Raw genomic sequence first — 6,486 nt, forward strand, 5'->3', positions numbered from 1 at the left:
AGGCTGGGTCTCACTAAGTCACCAAGTTGCGCAAGCTGGGCTCGAATTTAACAGATCTCCTGCTTCAGCCTCCCAGAGTGTTGGGATTACAAGCTCTGGGCTACTCACTGTTCTTTGATTTTAGAAACAGGGTGTCTCTTGTCTGGAGAGAGGAATACAGGCAGATAGTGTGATCCTAATTATCTCCTTGGCATGCAGTTTTCCAAGTCTTCATTCTTGCTTCGCATTTCATAAATGTTAATGGAGCAGACTGTATTCTACTTGATGCTTGGGACTCTGTGGTGACAGGACAGGCCTGTGTTCTGTAATATGGAGCTCAGCTCAGTGAGGGAGGTAGAAGGATGACTTCGTAGGAAATAAGCAGCAGGGCTGGGTTAGCATGGAACAAGAAGGGCATAAGAGGTCTAGAGGATGGCCCAGAGAGCTTGAGAGCTCTGGGGAGCCCAGCAGGCCAAGACAGCAATCTGGGTGTGTACCAACCTAGAACAGAGGAGAACTCAGCTCAGATAGGTCCCTGAGAAATGACAACATTTAAGGATCTTTCACCACCACTGTGTCCAGCACAGAGCCTGGCTCTGTCAATAGTTTTTGAATAAGAAGATAGAGGGGAAGGTGATGGCCTGAGACTAAAGCTGGGCATTCAAGGAAAAGGCTGGAGCAAGATGCTGGGGCAGTGTTGGACCAGGATGGGCTGGTAGGAGGAGCCTGATGGGTCCGGCTGGCAGTCGGGTTAGACTGTGGTGGTGATGGTGGGCATCGCAGATGAGGTTCAGGGCTGTGGCCTGGGGCTGGGATATGGATGGGGCGGATCTTTGCGTGTGTGTGTGTGTGTGCGCGCGTGTGTGTGTGCACACGCGCGCCAGGAATCGAACTCAGGACCTTGCACTTGCAAGGCAGGCACAGTGCCCCTGAGCTAAATCCCCAGCAAGGTAGATCTTGAAATGGGGACATGGGAAAAAGAGCAGCTTTGGGGCAAAAGCTGAAGGTAATGTGAGACCCTGTGGATGTAGGAGCCCAGGAAACATCCAAGTTGTGGCTCACGCTTCTGATCCAGGGGCAAAGGACCGTGATCATCACTGAAGTAGCAGATTTGAGGGAAAAGCTGAGGGTAGCTTCCTACACTTCTCAAGGACAGAGAAATTGAAAAGAGTGTTGGTTGCCAGGAAAACTGGTGGGCTTTCAGGAGGAAAGATTGGCCATTATGACTCCTCAATGTCTGGTTCTCAAAGCTGCCATTTCCCCCAAATATCTCCACCCTTCTGCCCTCTGTGGAGTGTTTTGCTACTTAAAAAAGTCAGCGAGACACCCTTGAACCTATAAGGTTTTCAGGAGACTTTGCACATATCTGAGAACTTTAAAATAAAGTTGACTGTTAAGAGAATGAAATCATAAGTTGCCGACCAGGAGAAAATATTTGCAAAACACAAACCTTATACAGAACTTGTATCTAAAATAAATAAAGAACTCTTAAAACTCAACAAGAAGGAAGCAAACAAGCCAACTAAAAATGTGCAAAAAGCGAATATCTCACTAAGATGCACAAATGGAAAATAAATGAAAAGATGCTCAATATCATCAGGGAACTGCGAATTCAAACAACAGCCTGGGTATGGTGGTGCACTCTAGGTGAAGTAGAGCATCACAAGTTCTAGTTCAGCCTGGGCAACATAGTAACCAAGAGACACTGTCTCAAAAAAAAAAAGAGGCTGGGGATGTAGTTCAGGGCAAAAGCCCTGGGTTCAATATGCAGTATTATAAACAACAGTGGAGCACTGAGGAGTCAGAGGCAGGAAGATCTTGAGTTTATAGGCCAGTCTGTACTACACAGTGAGTTCTAAGTCAGCCTTGACCATGTAGCAGACCCTGTCTCAAACAAAACAAAACAAACAAAAAATGAAAACAAAAGGCATATCATTACATATCTACTAGAATAGCCAAAATCCGAAACACTGACAACACTAAATGCTGGTGGGTGTTTGGAGCAAAAGGGATTTTCTTTCATTACTGGCAGGAATACCAAATGATTCGACCACATTGGATGACAGTTTGGTAGTTTCTTACTAAATATACTTTTCCCATATAATCTAGTACTTCCTCCTTGCTCAATTAAGTACTTTTTAAAACTTTATCAGCAGCTGTTTTCATCAAAATACCAATAGTCATAGTTTCGCAGTTGAAAGTTGCACATTAAAATATTCATTTTACATTCACCAGTTTCCCCTTTCCTAAAGGGATTCAGTTAAGTACTTTATTTTTAAGAACCCAGCTCTTTATATTTTATATAATCTTTATTTACTTATTTATTTATTTTTTTGGTACCAGGGATTGAACTAGGGACTTTGTGCTTGAGATTTGCTTTGTTTTTTGTTTGTTTTGTTTTGTTTTGTTTTTTGAGACAAGGTTTCACAATGTAGTTCAGGCTGGCGTTGAACTCAGTGCATTTCTCCTGCTTCAGCTTTCAGAGTGCTGGGATTATAGGTGTGTGCTATCAGGCCCTGGCTTTATTCTTCATTTTCTTTTTTAAATTTATTAAAATTTTTTCAATTTAATTTTAATTTTATTTATGTATTTATTTATTTTTTGGTATCAGGGATCAAACTCGGGTCCTTGTGCTTGCAAGGCAGGCGGCAGAACCACTGAGCTAAATCACCGGCCCTCAATTTTATTTTTAGATGCAGTCATGCTAGGTAGTGAAGGTTGGCCTTGAAATCACCATGGAGTACAGGCCTCGAATTTGAGGTAATTCTTCTGCCTCAGCCTCCTGAGTGTTGGGATTATAGGCATACACCACCACACCCAGCTGTATTTTTCTTTTGAATGATACTAGTCATATACTTTCTGAACTGGCATACTTTTATTATTTTTTCATTAATTACCAGCATATTAGTAAGCTTTAACAGAAGCATGAAGTCAGTTTTCATGAGAAACTTTTTAATATACTGGTTGCTTACATTATATTTCATGCGTGATGTAGCTGCATATTGATATACTTGACAGCCAGAGAGTATGGTCATGGTAGACTCTTGTTTCTTTCATGGCTCTAGGGGTGGAACCAGGGGCTCACGCATGCCACACAAGTGCTCTACCACTGAGCTACACCTGCAGCCCTGTTCACTATATAATCTTGTCATTCTTGGGTGGCCTAGAATCTGAGTTCTCTCCCTATGCCTGCAAGGCCTTCACCTCCCAAAATAACACCCTCCTCACTCTCAGGGGAAATGGCAGTTATATATTTTCTCAGCATCCCATGTAGCCAGAGCCCCAGACCCAGCTATCTGTTCTTTTTTCACTGAGCTGTACCCCCAACGCTTGTGTTTTTTTGAGACAGGATCTTCATAAGTCAGTAAACTGCCGAGGCTGGGTTTGAACTTGTGATCCTCCTTCAACCCCCGGAGTGCTATTAGCACTGGCATGTGCCACTGTTGTGTTGTGTCTAGATTCCTCCCAAAGCCTCATTCAGTTATACGTAGAGCTTTTTCAGAGGTGGCTGAATCTAGACTGTGTCATTGATTCATGGTACCATGCTAGGATTAAGGATGGGTGATTACTAAATCAGTCCACTGCTTGGGTTGGTACTGCCCTGATCCCTGTAGACTAGATACATATAAGGGACAGAAAGAGGATTATCTCTTCTCTTGCTTCCTTGCTTTACTACCTTCTGCCCACCATGAACTGTTTCTCCTCTGCAGTGCCTGTGTGTCATAGCACCCTTGGAGCCAGCCAATTATGGACTTAACTTCCTATAAAATATGAGCTAAATAAACCTTTCCCCCTTTAACTTTGGGTGTCGGGTATTTTGTTTCAGCCATGAGAGAAAAGTAAGTAAGATACCCACCATTTCTTGCTTCAATACTCCCATCCCCAAACCCATGATACCTGGTCTCTCTATGGGCCCCTCATAACCACGTCTTTCTGCCTGGAAATAACAGCCTCACTGCCCAGCGATTGTGCACAACAGGGTATAAAAGCCACCACTAAAGGGAGATTCTGTCCACCCAGCTGCCATACCAGGGTTCTCCCTAACACCCTGATTGGTCACACACCCCTCGAGGATAGGGCAAGCCTTAACCTCATTTTTGTCCACTTATAATCCCAGGATCCAGTCCAATTGTGCATTCTAAGTAGATACTGGCAGGGCTGAATTACATTTTTAGGACATCTAGTCGGTGTTTGCTGGAGAATCTGGTGTCCAAAGTGGTGTGTGTGTACCCTCTGTACATCATGCCTGGTGGTGTCAGAAATGTGGTACTGAGCTGCAAGGGTAGGAAGAATATTTCAATTTTTCTTTTTCCTTTTTTCCTCTTGATTTCAAATAGCCTGGTATTCCAGACTCTGAAGAGCAGGTGTCCCACTTAGCCCAAATAGATGCTTACAGTCAGGGTTAGATTATACCGTTGTTTACATTCAGTAGTTTGTTCATGAGCTTGGAAGGTTACCTTAAGAACAGTACAAGAATCAGGGGATAGCTGAAGAGGCCCAAAATAAGGCCAGTTATAGCCAAGCAGAAAGCTATTTTGCTGGTCATAGCTGCCCGTGCATAGTCATTTGATTGATTGTAGAGCATTGTCTGAGTTTCAGGGGAGAAAGGAAATGAGAAAAGATGGGCTTAAAAGGGCTGTGGGATGGGGAGAGCTGTTGGATGAGAAGAAATAGTGTGGGAGTCTGAACCTATGGGAGCTCCCCACCCCTGCCGCCAGCAGGCTCCTAGCACAGGAGGGAAAATGAGGAAGGAGCTGAGTTAGGGTCAGGGTCGGGGCAAGGTCGAGGGTGGGGTGCAGGGAGGGGAAGGACGGGCAGGCAGGAAGCAGATTCCCACCTGGTAAGATAAGATTAAGGCTGGAAGGCCAAGGGGAAGGCAAAAGAGCACGGCCAGGATGGACAGGATGCAGTAGCTCTCGGCAGGTCTGTTGGAATCGCCGGGCATATGCTCAGACACCTGCGGTAGAGTGGGTCAGGTCTGAGTGTGACTGTGGGACTCTTTCATCCCTTCCCGCTTGTTCCCTATTCACCCTAACACATTTCTCCTTGGCTCCTATAAAATCTTCACTGATGCCCTTCCAAACTCTCATTGCCTCCAAGTCCTTCTATCCCTTTTAACACCTCTCTGTCCGTTAGAACTCCTCACCCTTTGTGCCCTACAATGCCCACCCTTTCCCATAACCTTTTCTCTGCCTCCTAAAATTTCCTCTCTGTCCTCGCAATTGCTTTGAAGATCTCCACAATTTCTCACTTGACTCCTTCTACTGTCCCCTCCAAATTCTCTGACTCTGATGACTCTTACTCCCTAAACCTCAACTGACACCTTAGAACACTGTAATTATCCCCAAAGCAGCTTTCTCCCTGCCCCTATAAAATACCTGATGAATAAGATCGTCACATGAATATTATCATTTCCATGTGTAAAAACCTTCATTTTAAATTCATCATTCCCTTCTAGAACTCTCACCTTATAAAACTTCCAATGTCTACAATAGCTCTCTCACTTACGCTTTATAATATCCCCCACTTTTCCCTATGAATCTGTCACAGTCCTCCCCTAACCCATAAATTACCCCCACCAACCCTTTACTTGGCACCTTCTAAGACCATGGTCTATCCATATAGCCTCTTTTCTAGCCCCTTATGAAGTCCTGGCCTTTATCCTTCTCATACCTTGTCTTTAACCCAAAACCAGCTTTCTGACCCTTTGAACTCATTCCCCAGCCACTTCAAACAGCTCCCTCTGCTCCTAAACCTGTGCCCCCTCTAAATCTTTATTCACTATCTACCCTCTCTTCCTTCTTAGGACACCCTACCTGTCCATCGCCACTACTCCCTCTCCCTCTTACTTCCTGGTGTGTATCCCCTTCCCATACCCCAGTACAGCACCTGGATCTGGTTCTTTCAGGGATAAGGCCAGGTTCAGGGGTTACCATGGAGACCAGGCAGGCTCTCCCAGATTGTCTACTTCTATTGGTCGTTTGGAAGTTGTGTATAATGGGTGGGAAGCTAAACCTGGCTGCTGATTGGTATGATGGGCTCACTCTCTCAGGTGATTGGTCAGTTTGGTAGGGGAAGGACTGCTTGAGGTAAGAATGACATGGGTTTGGAAGATTTAGGTTGCACCAGGCACCCTTGGGTAATGTTATTTAACAGTTGCAGTCAGGTTCTTTGGCAGTGGAGGGTGATCTTTGTAAGGATTAAAATATTTTCTTGTGCTTATTTGACTCATGTATCTTCTTTTGTGGTGAAGTATCTGTTCAAATCTCTTGCCCATTTAAAAAATTTGAAGTGTTTTACTGTAGTTGAGTTTTGAAGGTCCTCTATTTAGTCAGAGTAAAAGTCTTATGCAAGATGCATGATTTGCAAATATTTTCTCCTGGTCTGAAGTCTACCTCCTATCTCCTTTTGCCTGGTACTTTGCACTGAACCCAGGGCCTTTGCACTGAGCTTTATCTTTAGCCCAGTGGTGGTAAACCTATGACACACATTTCACAGCAGGCTGTT

General features: G+C 44.4%; 1 long non-coding RNA gene across 1 annotated transcript; it reads right to left on the minus strand.

The window, feature by feature from the left end:
• Positions 1 to 4,282: 4,282 nt before the first annotated feature.
• LOC117286859 lies at positions 4,283 to 5,869 on the minus strand. Its single transcript, XR_004517996.1, has 3 exons — positions 5,796 to 5,869; positions 4,817 to 4,936; positions 4,283 to 4,567 (listed from the first exon to the last, which is right to left on the minus strand). It is a non-coding gene; the product is annotated as an uncharacterized LOC117286859 (long non-coding RNA).
• Between the last annotated feature and the right edge of the window lie 617 nt (positions 5,870 to 6,486).

Source organism: Fukomys damarensis, unplaced genomic scaffold (genome assembly GCF_012274545.1).
Source record: "Fukomys damarensis isolate Sample0158 unplaced genomic scaffold, DMR_v1.0_HiC HiC_scaffold_19, whole genome shotgun sequence".
Taxonomy (NCBI): Eukaryota; Metazoa; Chordata; class Mammalia; order Rodentia; family Bathyergidae; genus Fukomys; species Fukomys damarensis.